The 20,600-nt window shown below is 44.7% G+C and overlaps 1 long non-coding RNA gene across 2 annotated transcripts in view; it reads right to left on the bottom strand.

The window, feature by feature from the left end:
- LOC123330404 overlaps positions 1–13,954 on the bottom strand; it is a 156,460-nt gene extending 142,506 nt beyond the window's left edge. The window contains exons 1-2 of one of the 2 annotated variants that reach the window (XR_006546287.1): positions 12,651–13,954; positions 7,559–7,615 (exon numbers count right to left, since the gene is read on the bottom strand). This is a non-coding gene — a long non-coding RNA (uncharacterized LOC123330404). The other variant, XR_006546286.1, reaches the window with a different exon arrangement.
- Between the last annotated feature and the right edge of the window lie 6,646 nt (positions 13,955–20,600).

Here is a 20,600-nt window from a genome sequence, read left to right on the forward strand (position 1 = left end):
TAATTCCTTCTCATTTTTCAACTCAAACATTCTTCCCACAGAGAAACCTTCCTGACAACCCTCACCCCAGATGCTGAGGTACCTTCCCACATGTTCTCGTAGAAACTTATAGTTTTCCTGCATAGCACTGACAACAAGCTAGACTCTGTATTTCTTTTTATGATCATTTATAATTGTCTCCCTTAGTAGAATCTATGTTCATGATGATAAAGTTTTGTATGTTTTACTCACTGTAATATCCTCAGCACTAAGTATGAAGCCTGGTACTTGGTAGGTACTCAACAAATATTTGTAATAAAGGAATCATGGAACAAATGGTTTAGCTTCAGAGGAGAGTTCTGGTGGTTATAGTCAGCCGACTTTGATAATAGACATTGCCCCCAAATACTAATTCAAATCTAGTGGCCACATGTGACCAGAGGTTTAATCAGAGGAAGCTTCCAAGTCAAAATATCAAGGGTCCAGGGCATGTGAGGCCCAGAAGAATTGATTAAAGAATGGTTCTGTGGTCTGAGAGGACAAGGCACCCATAATTGGATATATACCCTAAGCATTCTGGTTCTCAAACCGCTCCTAGGAGAGTTGGCAACTTGAAGTTCCTTGAAATATTCCCAGCATCTCACATGAAAGCCATAAACAACACACACACACACACACACACCTCCATGGGCAACATGGCTGGCCCAGGAAATTCCTCCTGGCTTATTCTCCTCCTGGTTCAGAAGCCTCTCTGTTCTCTCTGTTTTTCTGCTAGCTGCCTTTAGTAATAAAAATACTTTTTATATCTTGCTACTAGGCATTATGAATGTACTATTCACCACTTGCTATGCCAAGTGCTTTCCACTCATTATCTCATCTAATCCTCTCAGAAGCCTATGAGGTACAGAGTCCGTCTCAATTACAGACGAGAAAATCAAGGCACAAAGAGGTTAAGAAATTTCCCCAAAGCCACAGGGCTAACAAGAAGCAGAGTGAGGTCTTAAAAACAAAAACAACAAAGAATCAAGCAAACAAAAAAGATCTGAATGTCTCCTAAATGCAGGTTCTTGTCCACTCTGTTCAAAGCTCATAAAAGAGAGTGTGCCCTCTTTCTTACTAGGGCTCATCCTGTCTTGGAAATCTGGCTCTGAACTCGTTAACGTGGCCCTGAGCTGGACATGCCATGGGTGAAAGCTCACGGGATGACCCACCAAGTTTCCATGCTGGCAAACCTATGGCCCTGGGGATCAGGCGCCCCTTCTCCAACACCCGCTCCCACCGAAGTCCAGAGACACGGCAGGATGGGCCGTTCTTGTGCGGAGAAGGGGCTCCACCAGCGGCCACCTGCAGGCTGGCCCCGCAGGACACTGCCGGGTGCTTACAGGACCCGAGAGACGGTGGAGGAGCCGAGCACATTGTCGGGCTGACAGCTGGGGAAGGAGCTTGGAAATCGGGGAGAATCCCCCAAAATGCAGCCAAAATGAAACTTCAGGTGCAAACAGAACTTTATTCTGGGTGGGCCCGTTTTGAAACTCAAAACTGATAAACATGTCTGGGAATTTGAAAGACTGACTCAGAAATCCCCGGGCCCTTGGCTGGACCATCACGTTAAGGCCATGGATCCCACAAGTGGGCTTGCTCTAATCTTCTCAACGCTTCCCTGACTCTGCCCAACCCCCGCCTCATCCCCGCCCTGCAAGATAGCTGCCTCATCAAGTGTGAATCATGAAACCGCATAAACTGCAGCAAGGCCATCCTCCTGCTGACTTCTGGGAACATAAACAATAATAACATAAATACGACTGACTAAAGGCTTAAGCCAAGTGCTTAAAGGAAATCTATATTTTTTATGTAAACAGTCTTCTGTTTACCGACGTGGTCTGGTGGCTCTGCTCAACTCAGGAAGATCTGAAACCAGCTTGCTGTGGAAGCAAAGGGTATAACCCATGGCCTGGAGACTGCCAAGGAAAGAAAATGCAAAAAGCAAACTGAGATGGCCCGTTCCTCTCCTGTAGTGTTGGAAGGCATTAGTTAGTGATGCGAGATTAGGTGATTAGACAGCAACATTGTCCTTTCTTAGCTCGGAGGGCAAAAAGGTTTGGGGTGTATGGGGTGTGTGTGTGTGTGTGTGTGGCTTAGATGAGACAGAGGGAGAGATCAAAGGTGTTAGAGAAGTTTAAACTCAGACTCTGCACAAACCATGGAAAAATTTCCCACCATCCTTCTGTGTCTCTTTGTCTCAGGGCTGACTGCTGATCCTGGGAGGTGATCTGCACGGTTAGAAGATGTCAGACAACTTGAACATTCCTCATTGTTGCCAACCACAAATATTTGGGGTTTGTGTTATCTAGGTTATAATGAGAACCTGCCAGGGAAAAATTCAGACATACAAATCTCTGTGTAAACTACCTTAAGAGTCTTAAGCTGACAAAAGCCAGAGCAAAGTCTGAAATTCTGCCCTCAGAGTACCCATAATTGAGGCTCTGGCTCTTCACATATTGTAACAGGATTCCAGCAGGGCTCGGGTTTTCCACGTATGCCATTCTATGTTTGGGCCAGAAAAGTCTTGCTTGGTTCAACTGTGGCCTCCTCAGCCTGACGCAGGCACTTTTTCAAAGCTTCTAAGTATCTGGGAATAGGAAGGGTGATGGGGTAAGGCGGTCTTCAAGGCTTCTCGGAGATGATGGCGGGGGGCAGGGGTGAGGACAGTCCTGACATTATCCCTTCCATCGTCACTGGATGGGGCATTTCCAAGTTTGGTTTTTGCATTTTCTTTCCTTGACAGTCTCCTGACCACGGGTTGCACCTTTGGCTTTGTCTGTCCAGAGCCCATTCTCCTCCTTCTGCTAAGATCGTAGTGAAGTCATTCGTTCACTTTCAGAAATGTAAACTTTGAGCACACTCTCTCAGTCCAAAAGCAAAGGCAGCTAAATCATTTCCAGTGTCTCTGTGCTAAAGAGGCTGGTTGTGAATTCGAGGCCACTGGCCTTTCCAAGTCTTGGTGGTCCATCTCTTCCCTGTAATCTGTGACCTGCCCAGTGTCTTTCAACACATCTCACATTTTATGCTTCAGATCATCAGAGTTGGCTTCCGTTGCTTACAATCAAAGAACCCCAACTAAATCCTCTCCTTCCAGACATTGTGTTAGCAGCTGGGGATTGAATGGTGAACCAAACCTCTCTCTGCACATTTTTTTTTGAAGAAGACCAAGTTTCGCATTCATTTTCTTAAACATTTCATCTGGAGTCTCTCCTATGTGTGTGTTACTGGCATCCAGCAGTGAACGAGTTGACACGCCGTCTCTCCTTACGGATGGTGATGTCCGTGGGGGAGGAGAGATCCTGCACGAGCAATTACTACATAACACGCAAGCGCTATGTGAGGCAAAGCTCGGAGCATAACTAGAACATGTCTCGAGACCCAACTCATCTTGGGACCTGGCAGGATCCTGCCCTTGATGGGCTTGGTGGTCCGAGGGACAGTTAATAATTAATTATCTCATTGAAGCCAGTGAGATTAACGATAAGACAGCAGTGCCTGTAGGAACATGAGAAAAAGGACCACTGATGCTGGTCACCCCTGCCTCCCATCCCAGAAAGCCAACCTGTGCTAGAACAGCTTAACTATATTTTGAGATTAACTACCTTAGCTGGGTCTCTGACCCACGAATGGAGGTGCACCAGGGTCTTCACCTTTGTAGCTCACAGGCACAGGTATGGTTGTTGCTTTATTTTTTTAGGATTTTCTTAGGTGGGGGTGGGGGGTGATTTTTAATGAGATTAAAATATACACAACAAAATCGGCCATTATAATGATTTGTAAGTATACAGTTGTATACTTGCATTCACAATGTGTGCAACCCACACCACTATCCATTACCAAAATGTTTCATGATCTCAAACAGAGCTTGGGCACCCATGAGACAGTAACTCCTCCTTCCCCCAGGGAACGTCTAGTCCGGGGTAAACTGTAGTCTACTTTCTGTCTCTACGAGGTCACCACATATAAGTGCATCATCCAATAACCATCCTTTGGTGCCTGGCTTACTTCATTTAGGCTACTGTTTCCAAGGTTCATCTATGTTGTATAGTGTTATCAGAATTTCACTACTTAAAAAAATTTCATTGGAGGATGATTGCTTTATCATATTGTGCTGGTTTCTGCCATACATTAGCATGAATCAGCCTCACGTGTTCACGTCCCCTCCCTCTTAGGGAACAGACCTGGGCACACAGTGTGGGATGGAGAGGGCGGCAGGCCCTGAGAGAGCGGCAGGGGAAGCGCATACACTTCCATATGTAAAATAGAGAGCCAGTGGGAATTTGCTGTGGGACACAGGGAGCTCAACCCAGAATCCCGCTACTTTTTAAGGCTGAGTAATATTCCATCATTTGGATAGACCACATTTTGTTTACTCATTCATCCGTTCATGGACATTTGTGCTATTTCCACCTCTTTGCTAGTGTGAACAGCGCTGCTATAAAACACTGGTGCAAAAGTTCCTGCCTGAGTTCTGGCTTCCAGCTCTTTGGAGGATATACCTAAGCGTGGGATTGCTGAATCATATGGTAATTCCATGTTTAACTTTTTGAGAAGCTGCCAAACTGTCTTCTGTAAGTCTTCAAGAGACCAGATGAGTGAGCCCACCTATACCCAGGTCTCATAGGGGGCAGGTGTGCCCTAACTATAGAAGAGAGATCAAGCAGTTAACAACAAAAAAGAATTGATACCTTTTATAAGACGCCTAGAATGTGTCAATCAAGTACTGCTTTTTCATATTATCTCTTTTATATAATAATCATACGAGGCAAGTGTTTTTAGTTTTACACTCTTTCTCCATTGTGTTTATCAGATAAAGCAGAATCAGAGAGTTTAGAAAACCCTCCAAGGTCACTAGACTATAATTTCTGTTTGGCTCCAAGCTCTTTCCTCACCCTCCTGTAGCACAGTTCCTCTCAGTCAGTCTGCACACAAACGACGTAAATCACCCTGGGCAGGGAAAGCGTCCAGCTGGCTCAACCAGAAGTCTAGATGCCTCCTGGGTGAAGTTCCACACATCAAGGCAAAGCATGGGGCAGTTTCCAAAAGGGTCTTCCTGGCCCTTGGTCATCCACGTCTGATAATGAGAAAGCAAAGAAACAGGAAAGGAAGGAAGGAAAGAAGGAGGGAGGGAGGGAGAAAGAGGAAGGAGAAAGAGACAGGAAGCGAGAAAGAAAAAGGCTAGCAGATAGCAAGGAGGCCGTGTGGCTACGGAGGGCCTGCAGCCTCCAGGCTAGCGGTCACGCACTCTGTGCTGGCCAGCCTTTTACATGAGGCTGTCCCTGCTGAGGTTACCGCCCTCCTCACTGTGGCCTCAAGGAACCCAATAAACACACTCATTGCCTCTTTGGTTGTTTTATAAACAGTGCTTGGAAACCACGAGTCATTATCACTCTTCTGGCCAGCCAGTCAGACTTTCCATGTCCTTGTGTGTGATGCCCTTAATCCTCCCAAAGCCAGCATCCTCATTCCCCTAAACCAGGAGGATTGTTTACTTTGGCCATAATCGGGACAGAGTTTAAGTATCAGCCTGTCCTCTCTCAGCACCCAACAGGCTTTAATGCTATAATCCAGGCATTCATCCCACCATCCATGTTTTTATTCACGCTTACCCCTTGATCCTCCCAAGTTGCATCCAGGCAACTATACATCCATATAGTCACTCATCCATTCAGCTCTTCATCCCTTGCCCACTCATTTACTGATGATGATGCAGGCATCCACCCATACTCCCTGTTTTAATTGCTCAACTGTGTATCAGTTCCTCCATTTATGCACCCATTGACCCAATAACCAATCCAGTAAGGTAACCATTTATCCAGGCATAGGTGCATCCCTCCATGCATCACTTCCTCAGTCACCCAAGTGCTTATTTATTCAATCACCTAACCACCCTCTCATTTCCGTCTCCAAGGGATCTTCCCGACCCAGGGATCGAACCTAGGTCTCCCACATTGCAGGCAAACACTTTACCCTCTGAGCCAGCAGGGAAGCCCCCTTCTCATTATAAACCTATAATATTTTAAACCTATAATAACCTATTATATATCAGGTATGATTTTGATGTTGGAAGAACAAGGATGAACAATATGATTCCTGTTCCCCTCTCCACTCACCAGTCTCCCATTGACTGGCATCTATTCATTTATCCAGCTTGTAGAATTCCACCTCTGTGGGCCCTCAATTGGTTACTGGGTGGATCCCAAGGAGGTTCAAAGAGATAAGTAGAGATGAACCCTGATTCTATTCCTTGCATACAGTGCGACCAAAATAACAGTTGGGAAGGACTTGGCTACAAAACAGTAAGTCAGCAAGAGACAAGAGTCTGGAATTGGAGACTCCTTCTGGTACTAAAGTCAGTCATAGTTATATTAATAAATGGTTCAGAACCTTCTTGAGGGTCAGAAGGAAGCTTTAAAATGCCAAGGTGATTAAGACACTTCCATTTACCCATCCATTTGTCTACATTTTTATTGTCCAACAATTACATCAAGGGCTCCTAACCAGCGTTTCATGAGTAGGTGTAATCACATACTTTTAATTCATCCTTGCATTCCCAGTCTCTTCCATAGCTACTAACACACAGCAAGTGCAAATTAAATATTTGCTAAATGAATGAGTGTTCTCAGTTATGACTAGATAGACCCAAACCAGAAAGGCGGGCCCTTGATCAGATAATCTGGCCAGCCCTAGGGCTGAGATGAGCATGTTCACTTTCTGTATGATTGCTTAATAGTAGTGTGCAAGACTCATCCTATCTACATTTAAGCGATTAACATGCCCAGGCAAGGCCATGGCTAGATTAGACATGTCTGCAAGACTTGGCTTTAGCTGTTTCATGGAGTGACGCCTTCTCCCTCAGATTCTAACACCCCACTGGAAAGGGCTGAGGCTAGATTCATGGATTGGGAGCTAGTCAGCCAGACTGCAGAATTCAGTAGTTGCAATTACTTTTGTTTAACACCGCCTCATGAGGTCTCCATAGAAGCCCTTAATCAAACTGACTGTTTGGGGTAACTACATTTGTATCAGATCAGATCAGTCGCTCAGTCATGTCTGACTCTTGGCGACCCCATGAATCGCACCATGCCAGGCCTCCCTGTCCATCACCAACTCCCGGAGTTCACCCAGACTCACGTCCATCGAGTCAGTGATGCAATCCAGCCATCTCATCCTCTGTCATCCCCTTCTCCTCCTGCCCCCAATCCCACCCAGCATCAGAGTCTTTTCCAATGAGTCAACTCTTCGCATGAGGTGGCCAAAGTACTGGAGTTTCAGCTTTAGCATCATTCCTTCCAAAGAAATCCCAGGGCTGATAGCAGTACACAAATGTTCAGTTGGGGAAGATCACTCTTTGAGTTTGGTCAAGACAGTCATGCTATCTGAACAACATAGATTAGAGTCTTGTCTTTGATTTTTTTTTTTTTTAAAATGTCATTTAAATTTGAACCTGGAGGCAACACAGCACGTCATTGGTAGTAGTATAGAGGATGTGGGGAGAAAGCCAGAGAGATACAGACTTGCGTCAGGTGTCACTTACTAGGTCTGTGGTCCTGGGCAAAGTACGTGGAATGTCCCTCATCCTCAGTTTCCCCATCTGCAAAATGTGAAAAACATCCATTACTGTACAGAGTTGGATTTTGATAACCCATAGAAGGGGTCTAGTTCAATGCCTGATACAAAGAGGCCCCAGTAAATAGTAGCTCCTCTTTTCCTGAGTCCCTGAATAGCTGCTCGGTCTGCCTGCTCCACTTTCTTTGAGATAATTTGCTTAAAACAAAACGAAACCTGTTTTGAGGCCTGTTTGAAACTCTGAGCTCCGCAAAGGGCTTTCACCTCCATTACCTCATTTGTGCATCACCATCATTGTTATTATCATCAAAATTATAAGTATCCCCATTCTACAGATAAGAACACTGAGGCCTGAGTTGAATAAGGAACTTACCCGCTTCCCATTAGAGTCAGACTTGAACTCATCATCTTCAGACTCTGAGACTAGTTCTCTTTGTATTAATGGAATCATTAGTAGCAGACTCAACAGAACAAACAGGATGGAAGAGACAAACAGCCACCGAACCCCCTGAGACCTTCCAGAGTGGACAAGTCTAGGTAACGAGTATGCGACTTGCTGACAAGACCCAGCCAGATTATGCCCTTGTGGGTCCGGCTTTCTCCCATGTATAAAGAGCCTCATTCACTCCTTCTGTGGCCTTCTGACTGGCCAGCACAGAAGATGATACTATAGCCCAAAAAGCTGTCCTTTTCCCCCAGATTCCTACAAGGAGTCTGTGTTTTATTTCACTATTTTCCTGGGTGTGCTTCTATTTTCTTATTTATTTATTTGAACCACTAAATTATCTAATTAGTGACATATATCGTTGACACATGGGCCACTATGAATATTTACTGCACACTTGTTCACACATTTATCTAAATAGGTGGCATGCCAGAGCCATGTAATAAGGAATAATGATTCTTTAGAAGAGTTACGGGAAATTACAGAAGGGGGGAAAAGTTTTTGCACAGTGGGTTGCAGCTTCCAACCACATCTATCAATTCTTCCTGAGATAGAGCAATTGCATAGTAATGACAAAAAATTTATAGTAATGAATAAATCAATACTCAGCTCTGCGGCAGTTTCAGATGTTACTTTTATAGGTCTTCCCGTGTCTATTATATATCCCTTAGCGCTGGAGCTGAGAGAGTGCGGTGAATGCCAACAGCTACAAGGAGAATGGGAAGGGTTCAGACTCCTGGATGCCGGTGATCCATCACCATCGCCTCAGAGGGAGACCCATTTATATCTCTGAGCCCTACAATGGAGTAGCTCGCGGTTTCAGCTACAAAGTGTTTGTTCTAAAGAATGGAGCTGTCGTTTGTGATGAGCAACACGGAAATGCAAAAAGAAATAAACAAACTAACAGATAATGAAGGGAAATGCTGTTGGAAAGGGAGGAAAGAGAAATGGAGAAAGAGGATTTTAGCCCCAGACGGTGTCTCCCTGGGCTTGACTGATGAGGCAAATATTTACTGAGTGCCTACTATGAATCAAGCATAGTTCTAGGCAGGGCAGCACGGTTTTCCTGTCAATGGTGTGAGAGGAAATATTTTAGGCTTTGAAGGCCAATGGCCTCCCCAGCCATTAAGCCACCCTTTTTTGTAGCACAAAAGCTCCCAGACACAATACATGAATGACTGAGTGTGACTGCGGCTGCTGCTAGGTCGCTTCAGTCGTGTCCGACTCAGGCTCCCCTGTCCCTGGGGTTCTCCAGGGAGTGGGTTGCCATTTCCTTCTCCAACGAATGAAAGTGAAAAGTGCAAGTGAAGACACTCAGTTGTGTCTGACTCTTAGCGACCCCATGGACTGCAGCCCACCAGGCTCCTCCATCCATGGGATTTTCCAGGCAAGAGTACTGGAGTTGGTTGCCATTGCCTTCTCCAAATGAGTGTGACTATGCTCCAATAAAACTTTATCTACAAAACAGGGGCTGAGCTGGAGAAGCACAATTTGCCCACTAGCATCACATTTCCCAAGACAGCCTATGTGCCAGTGGATTATGGCATGATTTGATAGGTACACAGACATGGTGTAAATAACTTAGAAACACATGAGAAGAGTTCATTCCAATTTAAGTCTCATAATCCTCTGATTATATCAAGGAGAAAGTCTCTGTAGGGGGCCAGCCTTTACCTTCCCTCTAACATTTTGCTAATCACTTTTTCAACAAAAAGAGAGATCCCAAGGCTCTTAGCCTTGGCAAGCAACAGCTTCTGGAGAGAATCTTCAGTCTTGTTTGGTTTTTGCAGAGTTTCTAGTCACTGCAAGTGATACTTGCTTCTGTGTACCATTTAGAAAGGCAGAAACAGGATTGTTAACCTTGGCGCTGTTGACACTCGGGCTGGATGATGTTCTCTTGGGGTGGGAAGGCTGCGCTGTGCCTCACTGGACGTTCAGCATGGCATCCCTGGCCTCCACCTGCTGGGTGACAGTAGCATAAAGCATGCCTTTGCCACTTATTTCTTTAGTGACATTGAGCCTAACTGTCAGTTAGACAATGCGCCTAATCCCGTGCCTCATTTCCCTCGTCTGTAGAAAGGGGATGATGAACACAGTGGCTCCAACCTCCATGAGCTGCTTTGAGGATTAAAGCAATTAATTCATACAAAGTAATCAGGAGGGAGCTCACCTGGGGAAAGCATGCAATTAACATTAGCCATGGCCATTGTCCTAGTAACAAAGTGCTTCTGCTTTAAATATATTTATTTGTTTACTTATTCATGTGAGCCAATTAAAAAATATAGCCTTAAATAAATAGTACTTTTGATAGTATAAACGTATGCCAAAACTTAGGAAGATGTTTTAAGAGTTGAAGTTGTGAAACTGATATATTTCAAGAGTGAGATTTGGGCATGTTTTATCTAAGCTCTATTACTCATTAGACATGCAACTTTGGACCAGTTACTAAGTATCCTCCCTGGGGAAAACTGTGATCCCTCCTTACAGAGGTGTTCTCAGGCAAAAATCAAGATAATATTCTCAGGAGTTACTTAACAGCCATGTAGGTACCCAATAAATGTTACGTCTCCCCCTCCCTTGCTTCTGTTGTTAGTAACTCTTACGGGTTACATCAACTCTCTATTGTTGTGTAACAACCAGAGAACTTAGTGGCATAAAACAATAGTCCACTCCCCAGCTCATAGCTCCAAGGGTTGCCAGTTTGGGCTGAGCTCAGCAGGGTGGCTGTTCTACTGGCCTTGGTGTGGGGCATGGATATGGCAGCAGTCAGTTAGTGACTTAACAGAGGCAGCCTCCTTTACAAGTCCAGCTGTCAGGGCCAGCTGTCTGTAGGGCCTCTCACCCTTTGAAGTGTTAGCCTGGAGTTTTATGTGGAGGTGTCCATGTTCCAGAAAAACGAGAGCAGAAGTTGCATGGTCTCCTGAGGCCTATGCTCAGAAGTCACACCATGTCCTTTTGACCACGCTTTGTTAGTCAAAACAAGCCACAGGTCAACTCAGAACAAATCGTGGGAAATGAGCTCTATTTCTAGGTGGAAAGAGGAGTGAAGGCCCATCATGAAGGAGCGTGTGCACAGCAAGTGGGATCCACGGGGGCCAGTTCCACAAGAGACTACATTGTCTGCCTACAGCTTAGCACGCAACACCCCCTCCCTCTTGTCTCCACAGAGACTCGCACACTGAGCGTCATTCACATGACTAGCATGCCCCCGTGGGGTGTCCAGATGTCTGTGAGCCCCACAGATTACACGGGAATTACACAACACCACAAACATGCACCATCACCACAACTATTAATGGCACGTCAGTTCAAGGTCGCTCCCTGCAGTTTGCATTATTGCCAAGAGAGGCTGTGGAATCCATAGCATTTCCCACCCTGTTCTAAATTCGTCTCTTCTCTCACATTCAAGAAAAAATGGTCAACGTGAGTCATATGCTGTCAGATTATTATTAAGATTAGCTGTGTCTTGTCTTCCTTTAAAAAAAAAAAGTCATTTATCTCACTGCTAATACTTCATTATTAGCAACAAATTGCGTGAACAGACCTCAAAACTGCTAAGAAAAGAGACAATGCATTTGGGTAGGAATCACTAGTCAAAATAATTTTTTCAAGTTAGGAATCCATCCCACCCCAACTTTTTTCTTTTCAGTAGCTGCAGTCTAAAAATAACATCGATATTTTCTTATTATATTTTCTTCTCTCTGGATGGTGATCTTCTAGTGATTTTTCTCTAGCACACATCAGCCATCCTCTTCCAAAGTTACACCTCAAATCTGTATGTTGTTAGCAGCCACAGTATTTTCTATATCTAGGTGATAACATTCAGACATTTCAACAATGAACAAATGACTTCTTCTAATCTACACTCCCCAACAAACAGTGCCTACCCCCAACACAGACCCCAATCCTAGCTTCACACATGATCACCCACCTTTCTCCAGTTTGGATTCCACAGTCCATCCCTACAATAACACTCTTTCCCTCTCAGTTTCTGCCCCATCCCTCTGTTGCTGCGATGGTAAACCTCACCCCTGTTAGAACTCATGTCTCTTCTTGCTCCATGACAGGACCTCCGTGCCTGAAGCAGAATGTGGCTGGAGGAAAAGGTACACGCTTACTGGCCTCACTTTAGATGTATGACCACATATCACAAGTGGATCTTAAGCACCGTCTGAAAAGCTAAACACAATTCCCCAGTCAAAACCTTCTCCCGTTTATCCAGATGACCACTGGCATGTCTTTTGACTCCTAAGGCAGCCAACTCTCATTGTCAATAGGTGACCTTGATTCTTACCTTATCAATCAGAAGAGCATTTTCTCTATTCTACCTGCATTTCTACATATAGACTCAGTCTTTTCTTCTCTGCTGTTATGATGACTCAAACATCTCCATTGCTCTCTCAACCTACCCACCCTTATCCATCCAAGGACTTTGTTCATAAAGTTACTTTTCCATCGCCTGTGTCATCAACTGAGTGAATCATTCCCATTGGCATTTGAACATGCCAAAAGATGTCCTTCTGACAAACGAAGAAACTTTCTCTTGACCTCACAACTTTTTATTTCTAACTCAACCCATTTCTTTGCCACCCTTTCAGAAAACTTCAAAGCTTACCTCACTACTGCTCCACTGAAACAGCTCTTGTGAAACCCCATCATTTTCCTCTCCTTCAACCCAGTTCCCATCTTAGACTGCATTGTCTTTGAATTCTCAGTGTCATTTGGTATACTTGGTCAGGGTATTTCTTCTTAAAGCATTTTTTTTTTAAATCTTAGCTTTTCAGTCCCTACACTTCCATGGTTTTCCTCCAGCATCATTGGCCCATCCAATTCTTTGGTCTTTTCCCAATCTTTAATGTTGATTCATTCAAGGATTTTGACCTTAACGTTCTTCTTTCCCATAGCCACAACTCATTCTCAAGATGACCTCATATGGCCTCTTGGCTTTAAATACCAACTCTTTGCTGGTGACTTCTAAATTTATATCTAGTTCTGATGTCTCCCTGGAAATCCAGATTCACATTCATCTGCATAGTTGACATATCCACATGGATGATGAATAAACATCTCAAACATTAGAATGCAAACTAGAATCCATGATTTCCCTCCTCAGACTCATTCCTTACTCTTTTGGTAAAAGGTACTGCTTTGTACTTAGCTGCTCAATTAAAAAAACAACAACAACAACAACTAAGCAGCTGTCCTTGCTTTCTTTCCATCGTCCTTACATCCAACTCATCAGTAAGTCCTGTTGGCTATTCCTTTAAGATATATCAAAATTTTGACTCTTCTGACCACCTGTATGGCCACCAAGATTTCTAAGCTGGACCTGTGAAACACACTAACAGATCTCCTTTCTTCTAATCTTGTCCCCAAAGTCGATTCTTCACACAGCAGCCAGAGTGAGCTTGGTCAAGGTACACATAAACTGGATCATGTCACTTCTTTTTTCATAAAACCCCAATGATTCTGTATCACACAGTGAATGCAATCCAGACTCTTTGCCTTGGCTATCGTGATCTTACCTCTATCTATCTCTCTAGACTCCCCTCCCACATTCTGCCTCACTGGCTCTGTTCCACTGTATTGACCTTGGTGCTTACAGACACGCTAGATTCATTCCCATGTCAGAGCCCTTGTATTTGTGGTTCCCTCTACCTGCAACTCTTCTCCCAAACTTTTCAATGACTCATCACTCATTTCATTCATTTCTTGGCCTAATATTACCTCTTCAGAGAAGTATCTCTGACTACCTCCCTAAAGCCAGCATGCCATTCATCAACCTCATTCCTTGTATTGTTTTCCTTTAAAAGAGTCCTATTACCTGAAATTCCATTATATAAGTACTTGTTTCCTCAATCACTGTCCATGTCTCTGCCAGAATATAATTTCCATGAGATCAAGGACTTTATGCACCTCATTCAGTCTTCCATGTACAGCACATGGTAGACACTAAAGAAACACTTCTTTAATAAATGATGTCAGTGGTAGAGACAGTAACAATTGCGACATGCTCTGAGCATTGTCACATTTTTGTATTTACATTAGGCATGATCGTTTGACTTAAATAAGAAAAGAAGCAAGAAAAGACAGCTTGTGTTGACATAAACACTTTATGTAAATCTCTACCCACCAGCTCCATCTCCTCCAGATTTAGATGGAGTTTAAGGAAATGAAGTAGACCTATGTAATGCCCTGATGTTTAGTAAATCAGTAGCTTTGTCTTCTTCTTTTCTCTTTGCTGTTGTTATTCAGTCACTAAGTCATGTCTGACTCTTTTTCACCCCATGGACTGCAGCATGCCAGGCTCCTCTGTCCTCCACTGAGTCCTAGAATTTGCTCAAATTCATGTCCATTGAGTCAGCGTTGCCATGCAACCATCTCATCTGCCGTCTCCCCCTCCTCCTCCTGCCTTCAATCTTTCCCAGCATCAGGGTCTCTTCTAACAAGTTGGCTCTTCAATTCAGGTGGCCAAAGTATTGGAGCTTCAGCATCAGTCCTTCTGATGAATATTTGTGGTTGACTTCCTTTAGGACTGACTGATTTGATCTCCTTGTAGTCCAAGGGACTCTCAAGAGTCTTCTCCAGCACCACAGTTCAAAAGCATCAATTCTTCAGCATTCAGCCTTCTTTGTGGTCTAACTCTCACATCTGTACATGACTACTGGGAAAACCATAGCTTTGACTAGATGGATCTTTGTCAGCAAAGTGACGTCTCTGCTTTTTGATATGCTGTCTAGGTTTGTTATAGCTTTCTTTCCAAGGAGCAAGTGTCTTTTAATTTAATGGCTGCCGTCACTGTCTGCCATTATTTTGGAGCCAAGAAAAAAATCTGTCACTGCTTCCATTTTCCCCTTCTATTTGCCATGAAGTGATGGGACCAGATGCCACAATCTTAGTTATTTTCATGTTGCATTTTAAGCCAGCTTTTCACTCTTCTCTTTCACCGTCATCAAGAGGCTCTTTAGTTCCTCTTCACTTTTCTCCTAGTGGTGCCTGTAAGCTCTCTGCCCTCACATCAGACAGGTCAGAATTTGTAAGAACTCATCAGTATCTTCTATTACATAAAGACATAAACTATGTATAAACAGGTTTCATTTATTTGACGTGAACATTAAATATCATCAATTTACAGTGTGCAATTCATCCCAGTGACTGACATCTGTCTAAAGCAAGCTCTCAGAATGTTTGTCTGTCTTGACTCACTCAGACAGGGATCCTGGAATGGTATTTTGGCATAGTCCCCCACAAAATTACCATTGACTTTAGTCTAGAAGGATTATTTGGATGCAGTGTCTAAGTTTTATTGCTTATTCAAGTAGGGCTACTTTCCGAGCCTAGGCTTACTTGGGGTAGGAGACCAAGGGAAAAGAGATGCCTTAGCAAGATGGAGACATGCAGGAAAGCAAACGCTCTGCACTCATTGGAAGCTAGCCTCTTATCACAACAGCCACACTCAGTGATGGGATTGCACTCAGAGGTACCTTCATGATGTCTGTGGTTGTTAGAATTTGTTTGGCTCAGCTTTTGTCCTACTGAACTAGCTTTCCTGAGCCTTTGTGTCTAGCAGAGCTGTATCTAATGGCCAAAGGATGAGCCCGTTTTCCTCTTCACTATGCTGAGCAGATTGCAGAAGTCATTGACACCCTCAACAAACACACCTGGGGTTGTATCCCACAGACACATAGTCAGATTGCATTTCCCCAGCCCCCTCTGGGATAGGTATGATGAGTGACTTGGTTTGGCCCGGGCACTGTACGCATAGGCGATATCAGCCCCCTCTGCTCTGTGGAAGCTGTGAGAGCCAGGGCACCACTGGATACGTTCGTGCCCTACACCAAGAGGATGGCACAGCACATGCTGAAAGGAAGCCTCCTTCAGCTGGGGGCCCGTGCGACTCCCAGCTGGCCCTTGCTGGAGACGTAGCGGGAAAGAGACAGAAAGAGAGAGACCCAGCCAGAAGCTCTGACTATGTCAAGACCCTGAGAGTTGCAGGATGTTGGGGTCCCCAGCTTGCTCCTGCTGACTGCTCTCACCCTCGGAGGACGCAGGGTCTGGGGAAGGGCTGTCAGCTCTGTCAGCTTTGATATTAACAATTCAGTCGTGGAGCTGTCTTGACAAAACAGGGTCTGCGGTGAGGCGGGAGAAACAGGTGCTGAGACAGTCATTACGAGAAACCTCGGTAGAGACTGAGTCATCTTTGAAACACTTCCAGAATCCTGACTGGCCTTTCCCTGTCATCAGAAGCCAAGTTTCAAGCAGAACATCTGTGTCTTTGTCCTCCAGCTCCTTGTGGTTCCAACCAAGCAGGGAACCGGGACAGCCACCCTCAGGCTGGCCTCTGAGCATGGAGCGCAGAGGTTGATTTGCAGAGTAGAAAAGGCCCTGCTGGGCCCAGCAATGGCCCCTGAGGTTCCCACAAGTAGAGAGCAGACCTCCTGTACCTCAGTCAGGGTCAGACTTTGACATCAACCAGACTTAAGTCCGTGTCTTGGTTCCTCTGGCTGTGTGACTCTGGGGAATCTATGTCACTTTTCTAAGCCACAGTTCCTTCAGCTATGGAATGGGGATCAACATAGTATATACCACAAATGAGGGATGTGAGATCTGGGGAGATGATAAATATCAAGAGTCCCATACTATTAAACCATATGAAGTTGCCATTTTTGCTCTTTTGACAGTTGCATGTAGTTAACTTACAAATGTCAGTTACTAGGAGCTGATTTCACTCCTGGCAGGATTCTGATAATTCAGGAAGGGCTATTCCTGGCTCAGAATTCATACACCAGCATGCCTTCAGACACTTCCCCTTCAACTGGCTTCTCAAAATGGACTACGCAGGCTCAGTCACGTCTATATAAGCTCCGGCCCCGAGTCTGTAACCACTTTGCCACAGGTGAGCGGCCTTGGCCAATGGTCTTCCCTCAAGACCAAGTCAGAACCTCTGCCCTGTGGCATTAATTATGCTCCTAGACAGTCTGAAGTATGTCAGCCATACAGAACCAAAGAGCTGCCTCTGAAAGATCTGCTTGAAGATTTGCCCTAAAATAAAATATGATTTATGTTGTTCCCTGCCTGAGATATAGAAGAAGCACATGGGAAATTTATAACAGAGAGGAGCTTCTAGTTTTTCCACACTGCCTAGCAGATGAACTCATGACATGGCCCTCGCCATGGTTATTTCCAGGTTATTCCAGCTGCTTATTCCAGCCTCAGGTGTCAGGGAAGTGGCAAAAAGCACTGGACTACTTCTTGACTCCATGAGTTGGCTCCTGCTGTTCCCTCTTTCCGGAGAAGGCAATGGCACCCCACTCCAGTACTCTTGCCTGGAAAATCCCATGGATGGAGGAGCCTGGTAGGCTGCAGTCCATGGGGTCGCTAAGTCGGACAAGACTGAGCGACTTCACTTTCCCTTTTCACTTTCATACATTGGAGAAGGAAATGGCAACCCACTCCAGTGTTCTTGCCTGGAGAATCCCAGGGATGGGGGAGCCTGGTGGGCTGCCATCTATGGGGTCGCACAGAGTCGGACACGACTGAAGCGACTTAGCAGCAGCAGCAGCAGCAGCAGTTCCCCCTTTCCCTCTGCCTGAAATGCCTTTCCTCTCCTCCACTTTCTTCTTTCCCACCTCTGGAGCTGTGCTTTAGGACACACTAAGCTGCTAGATGACAGAAAGGACCTTGTCTGTCTTGTCCGTTGCCATCTTCCTAAAAAGCTACCTGCATTCAATAGGCATTGGTTGAAAAACGACTAAGGAATGAATGAAAAGACCTAGTTTCGAATCAAGAGCTTCATAAAGTTTGCCTTGGCCACAGGCCTCTCTGTTGGCATGCTCTCCCCTATTCCCCTACGATACCTCCACACCTTTACACAATATCCTATTAGTCAAAGCCAGAGGCTGTCCTTTTCACACTCAAGATTCCCCAGTGGAGGACCTGGGCTCTGGCTTGTAAGGTGCTCTATAAATGTGTCCCTGACTCTCATCCTTTCCTCTCTCTTCTTGGGGACTTGTGAGGAGCCCTGGCAGCTCAAGCCAGGGGAGTGTGACCCTCAGAACCTAAGAAGAAAATGAGTCCAGCTCGGGGAGCTACCTTGCAGGGAGGGACTTGGGCTTTTCACAGTCCATGCCGAAGGCTGTGAATTCTTTACTTCTAAGCAAAATGGCAAAAAGGGAAATATAGGTCTTCATATGAGTGATTTATTCTGTATCAGAAACGCATTTACCTGGCCTATTTTGCTGAACAGAAAACCTCAGGTTCACTTAGTAAAACTCAATCTGAATATTTCTATCCTTTATTTCCATACAGATTAGCTTCATAGGGCCTTGAATATAAACACCACAGATTGGCTTGCGGGTTCTATGGGGGGAAAGAAACAGCGTGGAAGGGAGATCACCACTATTCGAAGTTTCTTCATGGTTCAGCAGGCGGCTGCTAAGAGTTCCAAAGGAGCGCACAGAATAAGAAAAGTTTATTGATTAGTTTACAAATAACTGTTGTATAAGAAAAGATACTGAATGGCAGGCCGGCTTACAGATGGCTTATGTCTTGCAGCCCCTTTCATTTCCTGGCCTTGGGAACCCGTCTCAATGGGGAAATAAAAGAAGCAAAGTAAATGCGTTTTTCTGGGTAAATAAGAGTTTGCACCAGGTTAAAAAATAAATAAACGAGACCCTTTCTTTGTTGCTGACTTGGAAGTAGACCTGTGTATGCCTGCTTCTTTATCTCTTCATGAAAACATCTTACATTTTTTCTCTTCTGGCCAACACAACAAAGCTTGAGACCTGCAGTCCATGACACAGGCATCAAGCTCGAAAGTGGTCCCCTCCAGGTCCCAGCCTTTGGGGCAGTTTTAGAAAAGGAGCAAAACTGTCAAATTCCTGCTCATTCTTGGGCTTATATCTGAAGGACCCTGGCCGAGAGAGAAAAGTCATTGCCTTGGACTTGGAAAAAAGTAAATACAGGCACAAAACCAGGATTTCCACACACGCTCTGCCCTGCTTTGTCTCTGTGAGATCTTGGCAAGTGGTTGTCTTGTTGGAAGGATTAACTAAATGAGGCGCACAGGAGCCTGGGAGGAGGTAAGCACTTGGGCAAAGCTTCAGTCGGAGGCTGTGATAAGATTCCAGTTACAAGAAAATCTAGCGAGGTGTGGGGAACAGAGAGCGATGTGGCTAACATGTGGACCAAGCACATAGTGAGGAACCTCCTAGGAGTCTGGCCTGGTGTTCACAGACTGGACTATCCCAGATCTGAAGGAAGTAGAATGTGTCAGATTCTATAGTAAGGTCCGCTGACCAAGCACCAACCAACCCTGGATCCCAGAGACAGTGTTTCTGCCCTTTCACCCTGCACTTAAACCTTCTGGTTATGTTACTAAGACGGCTGACCTTGACCCTGGTTGATCATCAGCATTTCTTGAGCATTTACGTTTTCCTTTTGCATACAGTTATAGGACCCCAGGTGCAGGGCGTTGGCAGTCAGTCCACCGACAGTGCTATAATAATTTCATCTTTTGTTGACACAGCATTTATTCCCCAGATTATCATCTTTTTCTGAACAGTGATTGAGTTCAATCATGTTATTTTCAAAGTCTGTGTAAGTTTTTAAAAAGTGGACTGCCTGAGGCACTCTCATACATTGCTGGTAGAAACAGCTGTACAACCCTTGTGGTGGAGAATTTGACCGTAGCAAATTAGCATGCCTTTAGTTCTTGACCCAACAGTTTCACTTGCAGGAATTTACCCTGGAGATATAGCTCCCACCGTAAAGTGTGCGTAAATTTATTCATCTAGCATTGTTTGCAATTGCAAACATTGGAAACAACTTAAATGCCCATCCACAGAGGATGGTGATCAGCTCTGGGACATCCACACACAGCAGAGAACAATGTCATGGTGGAGAACAGTGAGAATGGGTTCTACAAACTTGGGCTTCCCTGGTGGCTCAGTCAAGAATCTGCCTGCAATGTGGGAGACCTGGGTTTGATCCCTGGGTTGGGAAGATCTGCTGGAGAAGGAAACAGCTACCTAGTCCAGTATTCTGGCCTGGAGAATTCCATGGACTGTTTAGTCCATGGGGTCGCAGAGTTGAACACGACTGAGCAACTTTCACTTTCAATTCTACTAACTGATAGGAGTGACTTCCAGGAATTACTGCTAAGTGAGAAAAATCAAAGTACAGAGAGCATCTATAATATGCTGCTTCTTGTGTAAGGAGGAAAGGTAAATGAGAAGATGTACTTGCATCTCCTAATTTATGCAAAAAGAAATACAGGTGGGATAAATCAGAAACTAATGAGCTTTGTTATTTCCAGGGATGAGTAGAAAAGGACCAAAAAGAACTGAAAAGACTAGAGAGGTGGGTGCAGGGTCTGGGAGGAGTTCTTCTCAGAGGACAACTTTTTGTAGAGTAGTGACATTTGGAAGGATGTCCATGTTTCATATTTAAAAAAAAAAAATCAAGAATCAGGGACAAACCCTGAAATGCAATACAAATAGTGATAAATGAGCTAACGCTGTTTCAAATAAATCATGTGACAAAACTGAAAGAATAAAAATGAACC

This window comes from Bubalus bubalis, chromosome 18 (assembly GCF_019923935.1).
Source record: "Bubalus bubalis isolate 160015118507 breed Murrah chromosome 18, NDDB_SH_1, whole genome shotgun sequence".
Classification (NCBI taxonomy): Eukaryota; Metazoa; Chordata; class Mammalia; order Artiodactyla; family Bovidae; genus Bubalus; species Bubalus bubalis.